The 21391-nt window shown below is 37.3% G+C and overlaps 2 non-coding genes and 1 pseudogene across 2 annotated transcripts; all 3 read left to right on the forward strand.

Annotated features, from left to right (window-relative positions):
- Positions 1-4214: 4214 nt before the first annotated feature.
- On the forward strand, positions 4215-6209 carry LOC127012178 (small subunit ribosomal RNA). Its single transcript, XR_007765704.1, has one exon. It is a non-coding gene; the product is annotated as a small subunit ribosomal RNA (ribosomal RNA).
- Positions 6210-7679: 1470 nt separating this feature from the next.
- Positions 7680-7858, forward strand: LOC127012163 (5.8S ribosomal RNA). The gene has a single exon (XR_007765689.1). It is a non-coding gene; the product is annotated as a 5.8S ribosomal RNA (ribosomal RNA).
- Positions 7859-8260: 402 nt separating this feature from the next.
- On the forward strand, positions 8261-16758 carry LOC127012196 (large subunit ribosomal RNA; annotated as a pseudogene).
- The last annotated feature ends 4633 nt before the right edge of the window (positions 16759-21391 follow it).

The following is a 21391-nucleotide window of genomic DNA, read 5'->3' on the forward strand; positions in this document are numbered from 1 at the left end:
TCCTTATAAAAGTAAATACGGTATATGGTTATAAATACAAAACCATATATAAATAAAAAAATGAAATCGTATGTATATGGCTTATAGGTATAATACCTATAAGGCATAATAATGTATAATATTAGCAAATATACATATAAAAGTGCATAAATTGTATAGATATGGCATAAAGAAGGCATTTATGAGAATAGCTAGTAGAATTTGCCCATACACTACTAGCGAAATGAGATATTTATACCTAGTGAGGGCGGCACTAGTACTATAAATTGTGGCAAAATAAATCTTATGCAAATGCATAGGATTTTGTCAATACCGTACAAAAAACTAAGTAAAACGTATGGATATTGAAAAATAAATGGATTATATTCATAAAATACGAATATTTCTTGCATTCTCTTGTTATACGAGAGAATATCATACGGAGCGGGCAGCCCCTAGTATAGTAAGCAGTCGAATGGGAGACAGCGTGTCCAAAAACACCTATAGGGAGGTGGTCGTTGGCGGACCTCTCCTCGTATTGGTCAAACTTATGATTTTGTCAATACTATATAAAACGCCAATCATATCCATATAAAAGTGAATACAGTATATGGATATGAATAAAAAACCATACATAAATAAAAAAAAATATGTATAAAAAATTATACATATATTTATATTAAGCAATCGTATGGATGTGGCTTATAGGTATAATACCTATAAGGCATAATAATGTATAATATAGCAAATATACATATAAAAGTGCATGAATTGTATAGATATGGCATATAAGTGACATATTTATGAGAATAGCTAGTAGAATTTGCCCATACACTACTAGCGAAATGAGATATTTATACCTAGTGAGGGCGGCACTAGTACTATAAATTGTGGCAAAATAAATCTTATGCAAATGCATAGGATTTTGTCAATACCGTACAAAAAACTAAGTAAAACGTATGGATATTGAAAAATAAATGGATTATATTCATAAAATACGAATATTTCTTGCATTCTCTTGTTATATGAGAGAATATCATACGGAGCGGGTAGCCCCTAGTATAGTAAGCAGTCGAATGGGAGACAGCGTGTCCAAAAACACCTATAGGGAGGTGGTCGTTGGCGGACCTCTCCTCGTATTGGTCAAACTTATGATTTTGTCAATACTATATAAAACGCCAATCATATCCATATAAAAGTGAATACAGTATATGGATATGAATAAAAAACCATACATAAATAAAAAAAAATATGTATAAAAAATTATACATATATTTATATTAAGCAATCGTATGGATGTGGCTTATAGGTATAATACCTATAAGGCATAATAATGTATAATATAGCAAATATACATATAAAAGTGCATGAATTGTATAGATATGGCATATAAGTGACATATTTATGAGAATAGCTAGTAGAATTTGCCCATACACTACTAGCGAAATGAGATATTTATACCTAGTGAGGGCGGCACTAGTACTATAAATTGTGGCAAAATAAATCTTATGCAAATGCATAGGATTTTGTCAATACCGTACAAAAAACTAAGTAAAACGTATGGATATTGAAAAATAAATGGATTATATTCATAAAATACGAATATTTCTTGCATTCTCTTGTTATATGAGAGAATATCATACGGAGCGGGTAGCCCCTAGTATAGTAAGCAGTCGAATGGGAGACAGCGTGTCCAAAAACACCTATAGGGAGGTGGTCGTTGGCGGACCTCTCCTCGTATTGGTCAAACTTATGATTTTGTCAATACTATATAAAACGCCAATCATATCCATATAAAATTGAATACAGTATATGGATATGAATAAAAAACCATACAAAAATAAAAAAAAAATATGTATAAAAAATTATACATATATTTATATTAAGCAATCGTATGGATGTGGCTTATAGGTATAATACCTATAAGGCATAATAATGTATAATATAGCAAATATACATATAAAAGTGCATGAATTGTATAGATATGGCATATAAGTGACATATTTATGAGAATAGCTAGTAGAATTTCCCCATACACTACTAGCGAAATGAGATATTTATACCTAATGAGGGCGGCACTAGTACTATAAATTGTGGCAAAATAAATCTTATGCAAATGCATAGGATTTTGTCAATACCGTACAAAAAACTAAGTAAAACGTATGGATATTGAAAAATAAATGGATTATATTCATAAAATACGAATATTTCTTGCATTCTCTTGTTATATGAGAGAATATCATACGGAGCGGGTAGCCCCTAGTATAGTAAGCAGTCGAATGGGAGACAGCGTGTCCAAAAACACCTATAGGGAGGTGGTCGTTGGCGGACCTCTCCTCGTATTGGTCAAACTTATGATTTTGTCAATACTATATAAAACGCCAATCATATCCATATAAAAGTGAATACAGTATATGGATATGAATAAAAAACCATACATAAATAAAAAAAAAATATGTATAAAAAATTATACATATATTTATATTAAGCAATCGTATGGATGTGGCTTATAGGTATAATACCTATAAGGCATAATAATGTATAATATAGCAAATATACATATAAAAGTGCATGAATTGTATAGATATGGCATATAAGTGACATATTTATGAGAATAGCTAGTAGAATTTGCCCATACACTACTAGCGAAATGAGATATTTATACCTAGTGAGGGCGGCACTAGTACTATAAATTGTGGCAAAATAAATCTTATGCAAATGCATAGGATTTTGTCAATACCATACATAAACCGTATGGATATTGAGAAGTTAATAGATTACATCTATAATATGAGAAGTATTTTAGTATTCTTATTAAATAAGAGAATACTATAAGGGTGAGTGGCAAAGAGAATTGAATATACCCGAATGGGAGACAGCGTGTCCAAAAACTACTATAGGTGGTGTGGCAAATATGAGGAAGGCAATATATCCATATAATGAAAATAAAAGTGCGTTTTCTTATTATATAAGAGAACACTATATGGGTGAGTGGCAAAGTAAATTGAATATACCCGAATGGGAGACAGCGTGTCCAAAAACTACTATAGGTGGTGTGGCAAATATGAGGAAGGCAATATATCCATATAATGAAAATAAAAGTGCGTTTTCTTATTATATAAGAGAACACTATATGGGTGAGTGGCAAAGTAAATTGAATATACCCGAATGGGAGACAGCGTGTCCAAAAACTACTATAGGTGGTGTGGCAAATATGAGGAAGGCAATATATCCATATAATGAATATAAAAGTGCGTTGTCTTATTATATAAGAGAACACTATATGGGTGAGTGGCAAAGTAAATTGAATATACCCGAATGGGAGACAGCGTGTCCAAAAACTACTATAGGATGGTCAATGGGCCGGCCGTCTGCTATTGACATATGTCAGTAGAGAAGATATTATCCGTCAAATTTGTTTCTTTATTCATTTATTTGAATACGAGACTTGGCTCCGCGGTTAATATTTTAAGCCCAAAGATAATAACGTTGAAACAAAGGCCAAGTTTCTATTGTACATAGAATAACAAATTGTTTCCGAATTTTATCGTTAATTTTAGGAGGTAGGCTAACATGATTTATATTATATGTGTATTATTAAATAATAATAGTACATAAAAGTCTACCAAAGAAATATAAAAATGTAATTATGAATACATTTTCAATATTAATATCAACTTATATTGTTGATAATAAAAAATAGCTATTAAGAGAGTTATTTAAGAAATTATATAATATATAATAAAGAGTATATATATAAATAATATATAAGTATATATTATTTAAGAAATAAATATAGTAGTAATAATTATATATATACACTCGGTTCTATTTTATATATTACCAGAGACTTATATGGATATATATAGATAAATTTTAAATTTATCGTCAAAATACAAATGATTAACTCAATATCTTATATTGGTTAAACAAAAATTGTACATGTGTGGATACAATATATTATGTATGTCGAACAAAAATGATATTTTAGAATGAAATGTGCATATATAAAGAAAATATATGAAAAATAAATATTGTGTTTATAAAGAATATGATTCTTTTTGACATCAATAAAAACTTGTTATTATTAGTGGCGAAACAAGTATAAATTGGAAAACAAACGTATACGAATGCTATATAAAAATGGCCGTATTCGATAGAAATAAAATCTATAACAACATATATATTGCTAATTTCTATTCAAAAAATATGAATGAAATATGAATAAAAACATTATTCTGGTTGATCCTGCCAGTAGTTATATGCTTGTCTCAAAGATTAAGCCATGCATGTCTAAGTACACACGAATTAAAAGTGAAACCGCAAAAGGCTCATTATATCAGTTATGGTTCCTTAGATCGTTAACAGTTACTTGGATAACTGTGGTAATTCTAGAGCTAATACATGCAATTAAAACATGAACCTTATGGAACATGTGCTTTTATTAGGCTAAAACCAAGCGATCGCAAGATCGTTATATTGGTTGAACTCTAGATAACATGCAGATCGTATGGTCTTGTACCGACGACAGATCTTTCAAATGTCTGCCCTATCAACTTTTGATGGTAGTATCTAGGACTACCATGGTTGCAACGGGTAACGGGGAATCAGGGTTCGATTCCGGAGAGGGAGCCTGAGAAACGGCTACCACATCTAAGGAAGGCAGCAGGCGCGTAAATTACCCACTCCCAGCTCGGGGAGGTAGTGACGAAAAATAACAATACAGGACTCATATCCGAGGCCCTGTAATTGGAATGAGTACACTTTAAATCCTTTAACAAGGACCAATTGGAGGGCAAGTCTGGTGCCAGCAGCCGCGGTAATTCCAGCTCCAATAGCGTATATTAAAGTTGTTGCGGTTAAAACGTTCGTAGTTGAACTTGTGCTTCATACGGGTAGTACAACTTACAATTGTGGTTAGTACTATACCTTTATGTATGTAAGCGTATTACCGGTGGAGTTCTTACATGTGCTTAGATACTTGTATTTTTTCATATGTTCCTCCTATTTAAAAACCTGCATTAGTGCTCTTAAACGAGTGTTATTGTGGGCCGGTACAATTACTTTGAACAAATTAGAGTGCTTAAAGCAGGCTTCAAATGCCTGAATATTCTGTGCATGGGATAATGAAATAAGACCTCTGTTCTGCTTTCATTGGTTTTCAGATCAAGAGGTAATGATTAATAGAAGCAGTTTGGGGGCATTAGTATTACGACGCGAGAGGTGAAATTCTTGGACCGTCGTAAGACTAACTTAAGCGAAAGCATTTGCCAAAGATGTTTTCATTAATCAAGAACGAAAGTTAGAGGTTCGAAGGCGATCAGATACCGCCCTAGTTCTAACCATAAACGATGCCAGCTAGCAATTGGGTGTAGCTACTTTTATGGCTCTCTCAGTCGCTTCCCGGGAAACCAAAGCTTTTGGGCTCCGGGGGAAGTATGGTTGCAAAGCTGAAACTTAAAGGAATTGACGGAAGGGCACCACCAGGAGTGGAGCCTGCGGCTTAATTTGACTCAACACGGGAAAACTTACCAGGTCCGAACATAAGTGTGTAAGACAGATTGATAGCTCTTTCTCGAATCTATGGGTGGTGGTGCATGGCCGTTCTTAGTTCGTGGAGTGATTTGTCTGGTTAATTCCGATAACGAACGAGACTCAAATATATTAAATAGATATCTTCAGGATTATGGTGTTGAAGCTTATATAGCCTTCATTCATGGTGGCAGTAAAATGTTTATTGTGTTTGAATGTGTTTATATAAGTGGAGCCGTACCTGTTGGTTTGTCCCATTATAAGGACACTAGCTTCTTAAATGGACAAATTGCGTCTAGCAATAATGAGATTGAGCAATAACAGGTCTGTGATGCCCTTAGATGTCCTGGGCTGCACGCGCGCTACAATGAAAGTATCAACGTGTATTTCCTAGACCGAGAGGTCCGGGTAAACCGCTGAACCACTTTCATGCTTGGGATTGTGAACTGAAACTGTTCACATGAACTTGGAATTCCCAGTAAGTGTGAGTCATTAACTCGCATTGATTACGTCCCTGCCCTTTGTACACACCGCCCGTCGCTACTACCGATTGAATTATTTAGTGAGGTCTCCGGACGTGATCACTGTGACGCCTTGCGTGTTACGGTTGTTTCGCAAAAGTTGACCGAACTTGATTATTTAGAGGAAGTAAAAGTCGTAACAAGGTTTCCGTAGGTGAACCTGCGGAAGGATCATTAATGTTTTAATATCCTTACCGTTAATAAAATATTTGTTTATATTATAATAAATACATTATAGTATTACAAATAAAATATGAATTGCCAAAATGTATATGAGATCTATTATAGATCAAATGAAATTTCGAACAAGCAAATCGAAATAATGCAAATATTAAAATTATATATTGTATTTAATACATATGAGAGAAATTAATAAGCAGCCAAAGCAAACAAATAAAAATTCGAACAAGCAAATCGAATTATTAAAATAATAATATTAAATTATTATTGTATATCCTTACCGTTAATAAAATATTTGTTTATATTATAATAAATACATTATAATAATACAAATAAAATATGAATTGCCAAAATGTATATGAGATCTAATATAGATCAAATAAAATTTCGAACAAGCAAATCGAAATAATGCAAATATTAAAATTATATATTGTATTTAATACATATGAGAGAAATAATAAGCAGCCAAAGCAAACAAATAAAAATTCGAACAAGCAAATCGAATTATTAAAATAATAATATTAAATTATTATTGTATATCCTTACCGTTAATAAAATATTTGTTTATATTATAATAAATACATTATAATAATACAAATAAAATATGAATTGCCAAAATGTATATGAGATCTAATATAGATCAAATAAAATTTCGAACAAGCAAATCGAAATAATGCAAATATTAAAATTATATATTGTATTTAATACATATGAGAGAAATAATAAGCAGCCAAAGCAAACAAATAAAAATTCGAACAAGCAAATCGAATTATTAAAATAATAATATTAAATTATTATTGTATATCCTTACCGTTAATAAAATATTTGTTTATATTATAATAAATACATTATAGTAATACAAATAAAATATGAATTGCCAAAATGTATATGATCTAATATAGATCAAATGAAATTTCGAACAAGCAAATCGAAATAATGCAAATATTAAAATTATATATTGTATTTAATACATATGAGAGAAATAATAAGCAGCCAAAACAAACAAATAAAAATTCGAACAAGCAAATCGAATTATTAAAATAATAATATTAAATTATTATTGTATATAAACACAATTAAAATACTGTGTGTATATGGACCATAATATACACGCGTTGCGATATGTATTGTTCATCTCAGTTATGCGCATACATTGGATAATGCAACAACCTAAAATGTACAATGTTGTACCTGGTTTTATACAGGTTAATGTTTTATATAAATTTCAATTTATATCGCTAAAAAAGTATTAATATATATATATATATATATTTATTTACAATAAATGCAATTTAAAAAGAAATACTTTGATATATATTGGTTATATAAAACTAAGACATTTCGCAGCATTCGTTTTAGGTATAAAAATAAATTTATTGAAGGAATTGATATATGCCAGTAAAATGGTGTATTTTTAATTTCTTTCAATAAAAACATATTTGACAAAATTAAGAAACCAATTTATAAAACTCTAAGCGGTGGATCACTCGGCTCATGGGTCGATGAAGAACGCAGCAAACTGTGCGTCATCGTGTGAACTGCAGGACACATGAACATCGACATTTTGAACGCATATCGCAGTCCATGCTGTTATGTACTTTAATTAATTTTATAGTGCTGCTTGGACTACATATGGTTGAGGGTTGTAAGACTATGCTAATTAAGTTGCTTATACAAATTTTATAATGAAATTTTATAAGCATATGGTATATTATTGGATAATAATAATTTAATTATTTTATTCATAATATTAAAAAATATATGAAAAACATTATCTCACATTAGTAAATAATTTGAATGTGAAAAACGAAGAGAAATATTTTCTTTTTCAATCAAATGATACTGAGAAATGTCTAGCATAAAAATTTATCTAGAATTGTCTCTTATTAATGATTAGAAAATAGAAAACCGTTGACAATATTATTGTTCTTCGTTGATTCGTTAAATCAAACAAATGCCATTTATATACAGATATTATTAATATAACGAATTTAATAAAATGTTTTATCATTATATATAAAGAATTAATTGCATATAAAAGTTATACACAACCTCAACTCATATGGGACTACCCCCTGAATTTAAGCATATTAATTAGGGGAGGAAAAGAAACTAACAAGGATTTTCTTAGTAGCGGCGAGCGAAAAGAAATCAGTTCAGCACTAAGTCACTTTGTCTATATGGCAAATGTGAGATGCAGTGTATGGAGCGTCAATATTCTAGTATGAGAAATTAACGATTTAAGTCCTTCTTAAATGAGGCCATTTACCCATAGAGGGTGCCAGGCCCGTATAACGTTAATGATTACTAGATGATGTTTCCAAAGAGTCGTGTTGCTTGATAGTGCAGCACTAAGTGGGTGGTAAACTCCATCTAAAACTAAATATAACCATGAGACCGATAGTAAACAAGTACCGTGAGGGAAAGTTGAAAAGAACTCTGAATAGAGAGTTAAACAGTACGTGAAACTGCTTAGAGGTTAAGCCCGATGAACCTGAATATCCGTTATGGAAAATTCATCATTAGAATTGTAATATTTAAACAATATTATGATAATAGTGTGCATTTTTTCCATATAAGGACATTGTAATCTATTAGCATACCAAATTTATCATAAAATATAACTTATAGTTTATTCAAATTAATTTGCTTGCATTTTAACACAGAATAAATGTTATTAATTTGATAAAGTGCTGATAGATTTATATGAATACAGTGCGTTAATTTTTCGGAATTATATAATGGCATAATTATCATTGATTTTTGTGTTTATTATATGCACTTGTAGGATTAACAATGCGAAAGATTCAGGATACCTTCGGGACCCGTCTTGAAACACGGACCAAGGAGTCTAACATATGTGCAAGTTATTGGGATATAAACCTAATAGCGTAATTAACTTGACTAATAATGGGATTAGTTTTTTAACTATTTATAGCTAATTAACACAATCCCGGGGCGTTCTATATAGTTATGTATAATGATATTTATATTATTTATGCCTCTAACTGGAACGTACCTTGAGCATATATGCTGTGACCCGAAAGATGGTGAACTATACTTGATCAGGTTGAAGTCAGGGGAAACCCTGATGGAAGACCGAAACAGTTCTGACGTGCAAATCGATTGTCAGAATTGAGTATAGGGGCGAAAGACCAATCGAACCATCTAGTAGCTGGTTCCTTCCGAAGTTTCCCTCAGGATAGCTGGTGCATTTTAATATTATATAAAATAATCTTATCTGGTAAAGCGAATGATTAGAGGCCTTAGGGTCGAAACGATCTTAACCTATTCTCAAACTTTAAATGGGTAAGAACCTTAACTTTCTTGATATGAAGTTCAAGGTTATGATATAATGTGCCCAGTGGGCCACTTTTGGTAAGCAGAACTGGCGCTGTGGGATGAACCAAACGTAATGTTACGGTGCCCAAATTAACAACTCATGCAGATACCATGAAAGGCGTTGGTTGCTTAAAACAGCAGGACGGTGATCATGGAAGTCGAAATCCGCTAAGGAGTGTGTAACAACTCACCTGCCGAAGCAACTAGCCCTTAAAATGGATGGCGCTTAAGTTGTATACCTATACATTACCGCTAAAGTAGATGATTTATATTACTTGTAATATAAATTTTGAAACTTTAGTGAGTAGGAAGGTACAATGGTATGCGTAGAAGTGTTTGGCGTAAGCCTGCATGGAGCTGCCATTGGTACAGATCTTGGTGGTAGTAGCAAATAATCGAATGAGACCTTGGAGGACTGAAGTGGAGAAGGGTTTCGTGTGAACAGTGGTTGATCACGAGTTAGTCGGTCCTAAGTTCAAGGCGAAAGCCGAAAATTTTCAAGTAAAATACAAATGCCAAACAAATATATATATTATATAAAATCTAGCTAAATTAATATACTTGAATAATTTTGAACGAAAGGGAATACGGTTCCAATTCCGTAACCTGTTGAGTATCCGTTTGTTATTAAATATGGGCCTCGTGCTCATCCTGGCAACAGGAACGACCATAAAGAAGCCGTCGAGAGATATCGGAAGAGTTTTCTTTTCTGTTTTATAGCCGTACTACCATGGAAGTCTTTCGCAGAGAGATATGGTAGATGGGCTAGAAGAGCATGACATATACTGTTGTGTCGATATTTTCTCCTCGGACCTTGAAAATTTATGGTGGGGACACGCAAACTTCTCAACAGGCCGTACCAATATCCGCAGCTGGTCTCCAAGGTGAAGAGTCTCTAGTCGATAGAATAATGTAGGTAAGGGAAGTCGGCAAATTAGATCCGTAACTTCGGGATAAGGATTGGCTCTGAAGATTGAGATAGTCGGGCTTGATTGGGAAACAATAACATGGTTTATGTGCTCGTTCTGGGTAAATAGAGTTTCTAGCATTTATGTTAGTTACTTGTTCCCCGGATAGTTTAGTTACGTAGCCAATTGTGGAACTTTCTTGCTAAAATTTTTAAGAATACTAATTGGGTTAAACCAATTAGTTCTTATTAATTATAACGATTATCAATTAACAATCAATTCAGAACTGGCACGGACTTGGGGAATCCGACTGTCTAATTAAAACAAAGCATTGTGATGGCCCTAGCGGGTGTTGACACAATGTGATTTCTGCCCAGTGCTCTGAATGTCAAAGTGAAGAAATTCAAGTAAGCGCGGGTCAACGGCGGGAGTAACTATGACTCTCTTAAGGTAGCCAAATGCCTCGTCATCTAATTAGTGACGCGCATGAATGGATTAACGAGATTCCTACTGTCCCTAGGACCGCCTTAAGAAGCAGACACCGGTTGCCTCGGCCGTCTCATACGCAGCCGCCGCTGCTAGAGGCGCGCACCTTATCGCCTCACCTGCTGCCCCTGTCGCCCCCTATGCCCCTGTAGCCGCACCGCGGAAAATCCGGGAGACCTGGTCGGCAGTCGTTGCATGTGATGATCCGGCCTTATCAGGGAGGCAAATTGCGGACAAGGTCCGCAAAGAGGTAGCGCCTGCTTTGGGCGTCAGAGTGCATGAGGTGCGAGAGTTGAAGCGGGGCGGCGCGATTATTCGCACGCCATCGCAGGCGGAGATGTCGAAAATCGTTGCCTCCGCAAAATTCGCTGAGGTGGGCCTTAAGGTGTCCAAAAACACTGCCGCAAAACCCAGGGTGACGGTACAGGATGTGGACACCACTGTGACGCCGGATGAGTTCATGATGGAGTTAAAAGAGAAAAACTTCGAGGAGATGTCGCTGAAGGAGTTCCAGAAGGCGGTAGTCCTGGCGACCAAGCCCTGGTCAGCAGCTAACAGCGCCACTATAAACGTGACGCTGGAAGTAGATGATCAGGCGTTGGCCGTTCTCGAAAGCGGGAGGGTGTATATCAAGTGGTTCTCTTACCGCTGCCGCTCTCAAGTGCGCACCTATGCGTGCCACCGATGCCTTGGTTTTGACCACAAAGTCAGCGAGTGTCGGTACGCTAGAGAAAACCAGGTCTGCCGCCAGTGCGGACAGAACGACCACGTCGCGGCGAAGTGCAAAAATGCGGTGGACTGCCGTAACTGCCGCCATAAAGGGCTACCCTCGGGGCACTATATGCTCTCGGGTGGATGCCCGATATATAGCGCTGTGCTAGCCAGGGTGCAAGCTAGACATTAACATGTTCAGCTTCATCCAAGCGAATTGTGGTCGAGGCCGTTGCGCTGTCATCGAGCTTGCAAAGCGGATGAGAGATGCTGGCCACCTGTTCGCACTCATTCAGGAGCCCTATGTGGACGCAGGCAAGCGTCTCACTGGACTCCCTGGAGGCATGAGAATCTTCGCTGACAAAAGGAAGAAAGCTGCCATCATCGTGGACGACCCGTCTGCCATCTGCATGCCCATCGAGACATTGACGACGGATTATGGAGTGTGCGTGAGTGTCACAGGAAAATACGGCACCATTTTTCTGTCCTCCGTATACTGCCAGTACTCAGCTGCCCTGCAGCCCTACACTGACTACCTGGATACGGTTCTGCTGCTAGCCAGCAGGACACCGACAATCCTCGGACTTGATGCGAATGCGGTTTCCCCGATGTGGTTCAGCAAAACTCCAGCTAGCTCTGGAGACCGTCTGAATCGCGAACGGGGGCAGCACATGGACGAGTGGATCATCGCAAGCGGTGTCTGTGTGCTTAATACGGCCAGCCAGGTGTTCACGTTCGATAATCACCGCTCCAGAAGTGATATCGACGTGACCTTCACCAACGAAGCAGCGCGTGTGTGGGCAACATACGAATGGAGAGTTGACTTCTGGGAGCTGAGTGACCACAACATCATCACTGTTGAGGTTACTCCAGATCCAAGCAGTACTGTTGAGAGCCTAGCTCCGGTACCGCAATGGAGGCTCTCCAATGCAAGTTGGCGAAGATTCAGAGTAGAACTAAGGGATGTAGCTGAATGTCTCGAGGAACTGGAGGAATCGCCGTTGGATGATCATGTGTCAGCCCTTCGCTCCATCGTACACGAAGTGTGCGACAGGGTAATAGGGCGCAGGATACCTGCAGCAAGGGGAAACGTAATATGGTGGAATCCTGAACTGAGTACCAAGCGCCAAGAGGTCAGGAGACTGAGGCGCAGGCTGCAGGCAGCTCGTCGGAGTGGCACCGGCGATGTTGAGCGACTTGCCGCTAGATTAAGGCTTGCCTCAGGCCAGTATAAGAAGCTTATCCTGATGACAAAGGAACAAAACTGGCGGGACTTCGTGGGACGGCACAAGGATGATCCATGGGGGCACGCCTACCGAATATGCCGAGGCCGGAAAAAGACAACCGATCTTGGATGTCTTAGGTCGAACGGCGCGCTACTTACGACATGGCACGACTGCGCAGATATACTCCTCCGCAACTTCTTCCCTGTTGCGGAATCCACAGTGCGTGAGGGTATAACTCCTGCTGCTCCACCGACCCTCGAAGCCTTCGAGGTGGCAACCAGCGTCGCGAAGCTGAGAAGCCGGCGATCGCCGGGAATGGACGGCATCACGGGTGGGATCGTCAAGGAGGTATGGCGTGCTATCCCTCAGCACCTGACGAAGTTGTACTCTCGATGCCTCTCGGAAGGATATTTTCCTGCCGAGTGGAAACACCCGAGAGTGATACCGCTGGTAAAGGGGCCAGATAAGGACAGGAGCGATCCTGCCTCTTATCGTGGCATATGCCTTTTGCCAGTGTTCGGAAAGGTGCTGGAAGGGATCATGGTGAATCGACTAAAGGATGTGCTACCGGATGGCTGCAGATGGCAATTTGGATTTCGGCCTGGACGCTGCGTTGAGGATGCGTGGATGCACGCTAAAAACACCGTTTCCACCAGCCGCGAGAGGAGGGTGCTGGGAATCTTTGTTGATTTCAAGGGTGCCTTCGACAATGTTGAGTGGAACGCGGTGCTGGATCGGCTTATCGACGTCGGCTGTCGAGAGATAGACTTGTGGAAAAGTTATTTCTCCGGTCGAAGTGCCAGTATCATCAGCAGTTACGAAGCGGCCACAGTGTCGGTTACACGGGGCTGCCCGCAAGGGTCCGTCAGTGGTCCATTTATTTGGAACCTACTGATGGATGTGCTGCTTCAGCGCCTGGAGCCACATTGTGCTCTGAGCGCGTTTGCAGATGACTTGCTACTTTTCGTCGATGGGAATTCCCGTGCCGATCTGGAGCGAAAGGGCGAGCAGTTGATGGACATCGTGGGAGCCTGGGGAGCTGAGGTTGGAGTGAGTGTGTCAACCAGCAAGACGGCAATCATGTTGCTGAAAGGGAATCTTTCAGACACTAGGAGACCGACCGTACGGTTTGCTGGAGCAAGCCTGCCATACGTCACCAAATGCCGGTACCTTGGCATCTTAGTCGGCGAGCGGATGAGCTTTCTCCCGCATATCTCTGCTCTCAGAGATCGGCTGGCTGGAGTTGCCGGAGGGCTAGCACGGGTGCTCCGAGTCGATTGGGGGCTCAGCTCCCGTGCTAAGAGGACGATATACAGCGGACTCATGGTCCCCTGTGCACTCTTCGGTGCCTCGGTCTGGTACAAGGCGGCGAGCAAGGGCAAGTCCTTAAGACTCCTCACCTCGTGCCAGAGGACCATCCTATTAGGATGCCTACCGGTATGCCGCACAGTGTCCACGGTGGCACTGCAGGTGCTTGCTGGTGCTCCTCCAATGGATTTAGATGCTCACAGGATGGCAGTGAAGTTTAAGCTCAGAAAGCACGTTCCCCTGGACGAGAGCGACTGGCTTTATGGACAGGACTTGTCTGTGTTGGACTGGAAATCCAAGATGGCTCTGCTAGACGAATGTCTGCTAAATGAGTGGCAACTCAGATGGGACCAAGCGGCTCACGGTTTTGTGACTCGCCAGTTTTTCCCAGAGGCAGCGTTCGTCTACAAGAGGAAGGACTTTGTCTTCACCTTAAGAGCCGGATTCTTGCTGACAGGACACGGGTCGTTCAACGCTTTCCTCCATGGTAGAACCCTCAGCACCACAACCGCATGCTCATGTGGAGAGGAGAGTGAGGACTGGCTTCACGTACTATGTGAGTGCCGCCTCTATAGCGATTTGCGTGACTTGGATGCCCTTGGCATTGTTCGAGTCCAAGAACGATGGAACGTCGCAGGAGTAGTCGAGACCCCAGAACGGATGCGTCTCCTAGGAGCTTTTGCTGATGCTGCCTTCTCGAGGCGTAGGATGGAAGCGACGAGGGATGAACCGCAGGCGCCGGGACAATAGTCCCAAAACCCCCTTGCCGTGTGGCAACGGCGAAGAATACTGCCACAGCTTGTCATTGCTTGTCGTAGGAGGCGACTAATATGACATGGTTGCCCCATCCGAGCTTGTCGGAGCTGAAGGGGTGAGGCCCACCGAGCCTGAAATTTCGGTGCCACGGGTTGAGTGGTTCTCCAAGGCTACTCATTGAGGTCGGCCCCCTAGTGGGAGTTTCGTGGTGGCTGTGGTTGACACCTATATCGCGGGTAGAGTCCCCGGGCTCGACGTGGATGTTGCGTTAATACAACTCGGGTGCTGCGACCCAAAGAACAGTAGAGATTTTAGATAGATCTCGCCCCTATGCAAGGGGGAGTGCTTGCCCGACAAGCAAGTACTTAAATTGCTACTGGGGTGGTTGCTATGTACATAGCTATAGCTTCTAGTCCAGGGCGTTGGTTTGGCGCTTACCCAGACCCTTGCATTATATACTCCCTTGTGGGTATATTAGAATGCCGTGGCTGTAATCCCTTCAGTGCGGAACACGTCACGTTAAATAAGTTCGGAGGGATCCGAGACACACCTGTCCCTATCTACTATCTAGCGAAACCACAGCCAAGGGAACGGGCTTGGAATAATTAGCGGGGAAAGAAGACCCTTTTGAGCTTGACTCTAATCTGGCAGTGTAAGGAGACATAAGAGGTGTAGAATAAGTGGGAGATATTAGACCTCGGTTTGGTATCGCCAATGAAATACCACTACTCTTATTGTTTCCTTACTTACTTGATTAAATGGAACGTGTATCATTTCCTAGCCATTATACGGATATATTTATTATATCTTATGGTATTGGGTTTTGATGCAAGCTTCTTGATCAAAGTATCACGAGTTTGTTATATAATCGCAAACAAATTCTTTAATAAAACGGTGCATTTATGTATTTTTGATTTGAAAATTTGGTATAACTCCAATTACTCAGGTATGATCCAATTCAAGGACATTGCCAGGTAGGGAGTTTGACTGGGGCGGTACATCTCTCAAATAATAACGGAGGTGTCCCAAGGCCAGCTCAGTGCGGACAGAAACCACACATAGAGCAAAAGGGCAAATGCTGACTTGATCTCGGTGTTCAGTACACACAGGGACAGCAAAAGCTCGGCCTATCGATCCTTTTGGTTTAAAGAGTTTTTAACAAGAGGTGTCAGAAAAGTTACCATAGGGATAACTGGCTTGTGGCGGCCAAGCGTTCATAGCGACGTCGCTTTTTGATCCTTCGATGTCGGCTCTTCCTATCATTGTGAAGCAAAATTCACCAAGCGTTGGATTGTTCACCCATGCAAGGGAACGTGAGCTGGGTTTAGACCGTCGTGAGACAGGTTAGTTTTACCCTACTAATGACAAAACGTTGTTGCGACAGCATTCCTGCGTAGTACGAGAGGAACCGCAGGTACGGACCAATGGCACAATACTTGTTCGAGCGAACAGTGGTATGACGCTACGTCCGTTGGATTATGCCTGAACGCCTCTAAGGTCGTATCCGTGCTGGACTGCAATGATAAATAAGGGGCAATTTGCATTGTATGGCTTCTAAACCATTTAAAGTTTATAATTTACTTTTTAAACGACAATGGATGTGATGCCAATGTAATTTGTAACATAGTAAATTGGGAGGATCTTTGATCACCTGATGCCGCGCTAGTTACATATAAAAGCATTATTTAATACAATGACAAAGCCTAGAATCAATTGTAAACGACTTTTGTAACAGGCAAGGTGTTGTAAGTGGTTGAGCAGCTGCCATACTGCGATCCACTGAAGCTTATCCTTTGCTTGATGATTCGATAATAAAATTGCATAATTTATTTGTTGTGTTGAACTTCTTATATAAAGTTCAACCAACAATCTATTTGTATGCATTGATTGTTTGCTTGGCTTTGTGGCGAATTTTTAATCCTTTATATATTACATTCCTAAGGTCTAGATTTTCAAGTAAGAGACCAATTTGATTAACATATCAATATAAGTACAACTCGACCATCTAATAATAACAATATGAATCGTCATCTTATTAGTGACGCGAAGATTGGCAAACATATAATATAAAAATATTCCTAAGGTCTAGATTTTCAAGTAAGAGACCAATTTGATTAACATATCAATATAAGTACAACTCGACCATCTAATAATAACAATATGAATCGTCATCTTATTAGTGACGCGAAGATTGGCAAACATATAATATAAAAATATTCCTAAGGTCTAGATTTTCAAGTAAGAGACCAATTTGATTAACATATCAATATAAGTACAACTCGACCATCTAATAATAACAATATGAATCGTCATCTTATTAGTGACGCGAAGATTGGCAAACATATAATATAAAAATATTCCTAAGGTCTAGATTTTCAAGTAAGAGACCAATTTGATTAACATATCAATATAAGTACAACTCGACCATCTAATAATAATATGAATCGTCATCTTATTAGTGACGCGAAGATTGGCAAACATATAATATAAAAATATTCCTAAGGTCTAGATTTTCAAGTAAGAGACCAATTTGATTAACATATCAATATAAGTACAACTCGACCATCTAATAATAATATGAATCGTCATCTTATTAGTGACGCGAAGATTGGCAAACATATAATATAAAAATATTCCTAAGGTCTAGATTTTCAAGTAAGAGACCAATTTGATTAACATATCAATATAAGTACAACTCGACCATCTAATAATAACAATATGAATCGTCATCTTTTTAGTGACGCGAAGATTGGCAAACATATAATATAAAAATATTCCTAAGGTCTAGAATCTTAAGCAATAGACCAATTCAACTAAGAGTTGACATATAAAAATATGTTCCTTTTAATGTTAGCAAAATTTTATCGTCACATACTGTTAGTGACGCGAACGTTTTTTTCTCCATGTTTATATGAATGTTTATTCAAAGGTAGAAAGGCAGGATCGTTATTTTATAAGTGAAGCGATAAAAAAATATTATGCAATAGGACATCTATTTATAAATATTTTTAAGTCTTAGAAATTCAAGTAAAGAGATTCAAGAAATTCATTCAACTTAGAGCGCACATATAATTAAAACTATTCCTGAGGTTTAGAAACCAAATTAAATAAAGAGGACATATAAACGTATGTGGTATTTTGATGGTAGTAAAAATGTATCGCGATATTATTAGTGACGCGACCAATTTTTATACTCTTTGCTCCATGTGCAAATATATCTAGTGTTTAGATAGTCAATTAAAAATGACAATTTTAACTAAAAGACTTAAAAAAGTGTTTGTCAAACTTATAATTTTGTCAATACTATATAAAACGCCAATCATATCCTTATAAAAGTAAATACGGTATATGGTTATAAATACAAAACCATATATAAATAAAAAAATGAAATCGTATGTATATGGCTTATAGGTATAATACCTATAAGGCATAATAATGTATAATATTAGCAAATATACATATAAAAGTGCATAAATTGTATAGATATGGCATAAAGAAGGCATTTATGAGAATAGCTAGTAGAATTTGCCCATACACTACTAGCGAAATGAGATATTTATACCTAGTGAGGGCGGCACTAGTACTATAAATTGTGGCAAAATAAATCTTATGCAAATGCATAGGATTTTGTCAATACCGTACAAAAAACTAAGTAAAACGTATGGATATTGAAAAATAAATGGATTATATTCATAAAATACGAATATTTCTTGCATTCTCTTGTTATACGAGAGAATATCATACGGAGCGGGCAGCCCCTAGTATAGTAAGCAGTCGAATGGGAGACAGCGTGTCCAAAAACACCTATAGGGAGGTGGTCGTTGGCGGACCTCTCCTCGTATTGGTCAAACTTATGATTTTGTCAATACTATATAAAACGCCAATCATATCCATATAAAAGTGAATACAGTATATGGATATGAATAAAAAACCATACATAAATAAAAAAAAATATGTATAAAAAATTATACATATATTTATATTAAGCAATCGTATGGATGTGGCTTATAGGTATAATACCTATAAGGCATAATAATGTATAATATAGCAAATATACATATAAAAGTGCATGAATTGTATAGATATGGCATATAAGTGACATATTTATGAGAATAGCTAGTAGAATTTGCCCATACACTACTAGCGAAATGAGATATTTATACCTAGTGAGGGCGGCACTAGTACTATAAATTGTGGCAAAATAAATCTTATGCAAATGCATAGGATTTTGTCAATACCGTACAAAAAACTAAGTAAAACGTATGGATATTGAAAAATAAATGGATTATATTCATAAAATACGAATATTTCTTGCATTCTCTTGTTATATGAGAGAATATCATACGGAGCGGGTAGCCCCTAGTATAGTAAGCAGTCGAATGGGAGACAGCGTGTCCAAAAACACCTATAGGGAGGTGGTCGTTGGCGGACCTCTCCTCGTATTGGTCAAACTTATGATTTTGTCAATACTATATAAAACGCCAATCATATCCATATAAAAGTGAATACAGTATATGGATATGAATAAAAAACCATACATAAATAAAAAAAAATATGTATAAAAAATTATACATATATTTATATTAAGCAATCGTATGGATGTGGCTTATAGGTATAATACCTATAAGGCATAATAATGTATAATATAGCAAATATACATATAAAAGTGCATGAATTGTATAGATATGGCATATAAGTGACATATTTATGAGAATAGCTAGTAGAATTTGCCCATACACTACTAGCGAAATGAGATATTTATACCTAGTGAGGGCGGCACTAGTACTATAAATTGTGGCAAAATAAATCTTATGCAAATGCATAGGATTTTGTCAATACCGTACAAAAAACTAAGTAAAACGTATGGATATTGAAAAATAAATGGATTATATTCATAAAATACGAATATTTCTTGCATTCTCTTGTTATATGAGAGAATATCATACGGAGCGGGTAGCCCCTAGTATAGTAAGCAGTCGAATGGGAGACAGCGTGTCCAAAAACACCTATAGGGAGGTGGTCGTTGGCGGACCTCTCCTCGTATTGGTCAAACTTATGATTTTGTCAATACTATATAAAACGCCAATCATATCCATATAAAATTGAATACAGTATATGGATATGAATAAAAAACCATACAAAAATAAAAAAAAAATATGTATAAAAAATTATACATATATTTATATTAAGCAATCGTATGGATGTGGCTTATAGGTATAATACCTATAAGGCATAATAATGTATAATATAGCAAATATACATATAAAAGTGCATGAATTGTATAGATATGGCATATAAGTGACATATTTATGAGAATAGCTAGTAGAATTTCCCCATACACTACTAGCGAAATGAGATATTTATACCTAGTGAGGGCGGCACTAGTACTATAAATTGTGGCAAAATAAATCTTATGCAAATGCATAGGATTTTGTCAATACCGTACAAAAAACTAAGTAAAACGTATGGATATTGAAAAATAAATGGATTATATTCATAAAATACGAATATTTCTTGCATTCTCTTGTTATATGAGAGAATATCATACGGAGCGGGTAGCCCCTAGTATAGTAAGCAGTCGAATGGGAGACAGCGTGTCCAAAAACACCTATAGGGAGGTGGTCGTTGGCGGACCTCTCCTCGTATTGGTCAAACTTATGATTTTGTCAATACTATATAAAACGCCAATCATATCCATATAAAAGTGAATACAGTATATGGATATGAATAAAAAACCATACATAAATAAAAAAAAAATATGTATAAAAAATTATACATATATTTATATTAAGCAATCGTATGGATGTGGCTTATAGGTATAATACCTATAAGGCATAATAATGTATAATATAGCAAATATACATATAAAAGTGCATGAATTGTATAGATATGGCATATAAGTGACATATTTATGAGAATAGCTAGTAGAATTTGCCCATACACTACTAGCGAAATGAGATATTTATACCTAGTGAGGGCGGCACTAGTACTATAAATTGTGGCAAAATAAATCTTATGCAAATGCATAGGATTTTGTCAATACCATACATAAACCGTATGGATATTGAGAAGTTAATAGATTACATCTATAATATGAGAAGTATTTTAGTATTCTTATTAAATAAGAGAATACTATAAGGGTGAGTGGCAAAGAGAATTGAATATACCCGAATGGGAGACAGCGTGTCCAAAAACTACTATAGGTGGTGTGGCAAATATGAGGAAGGCAATATATCCATATAATGAAAATAAAAGTGCGTTTTCTTATTATATAAGAGAACACTATATGGGTGAGTGGCAAAGTAAATTGAATATACCCGAATGGGAGACAGCGTGTCCAAAAACTACTATAGGTGGTGTGGCAAATATGAGGAAGGCAATATATCCATATAATGAAAATAAAAGTGCGTTTTCTTATTATATAAGAGAACACTATATGGGT

This window comes from Drosophila biarmipes, unplaced genomic scaffold, assembly GCF_025231255.1.
Source record: "Drosophila biarmipes strain raj3 unplaced genomic scaffold, RU_DBia_V1.1 ptg000026l, whole genome shotgun sequence".
In the NCBI taxonomy this organism is placed as follows: Eukaryota; Metazoa; Arthropoda; class Insecta; order Diptera; family Drosophilidae; genus Drosophila; species Drosophila biarmipes.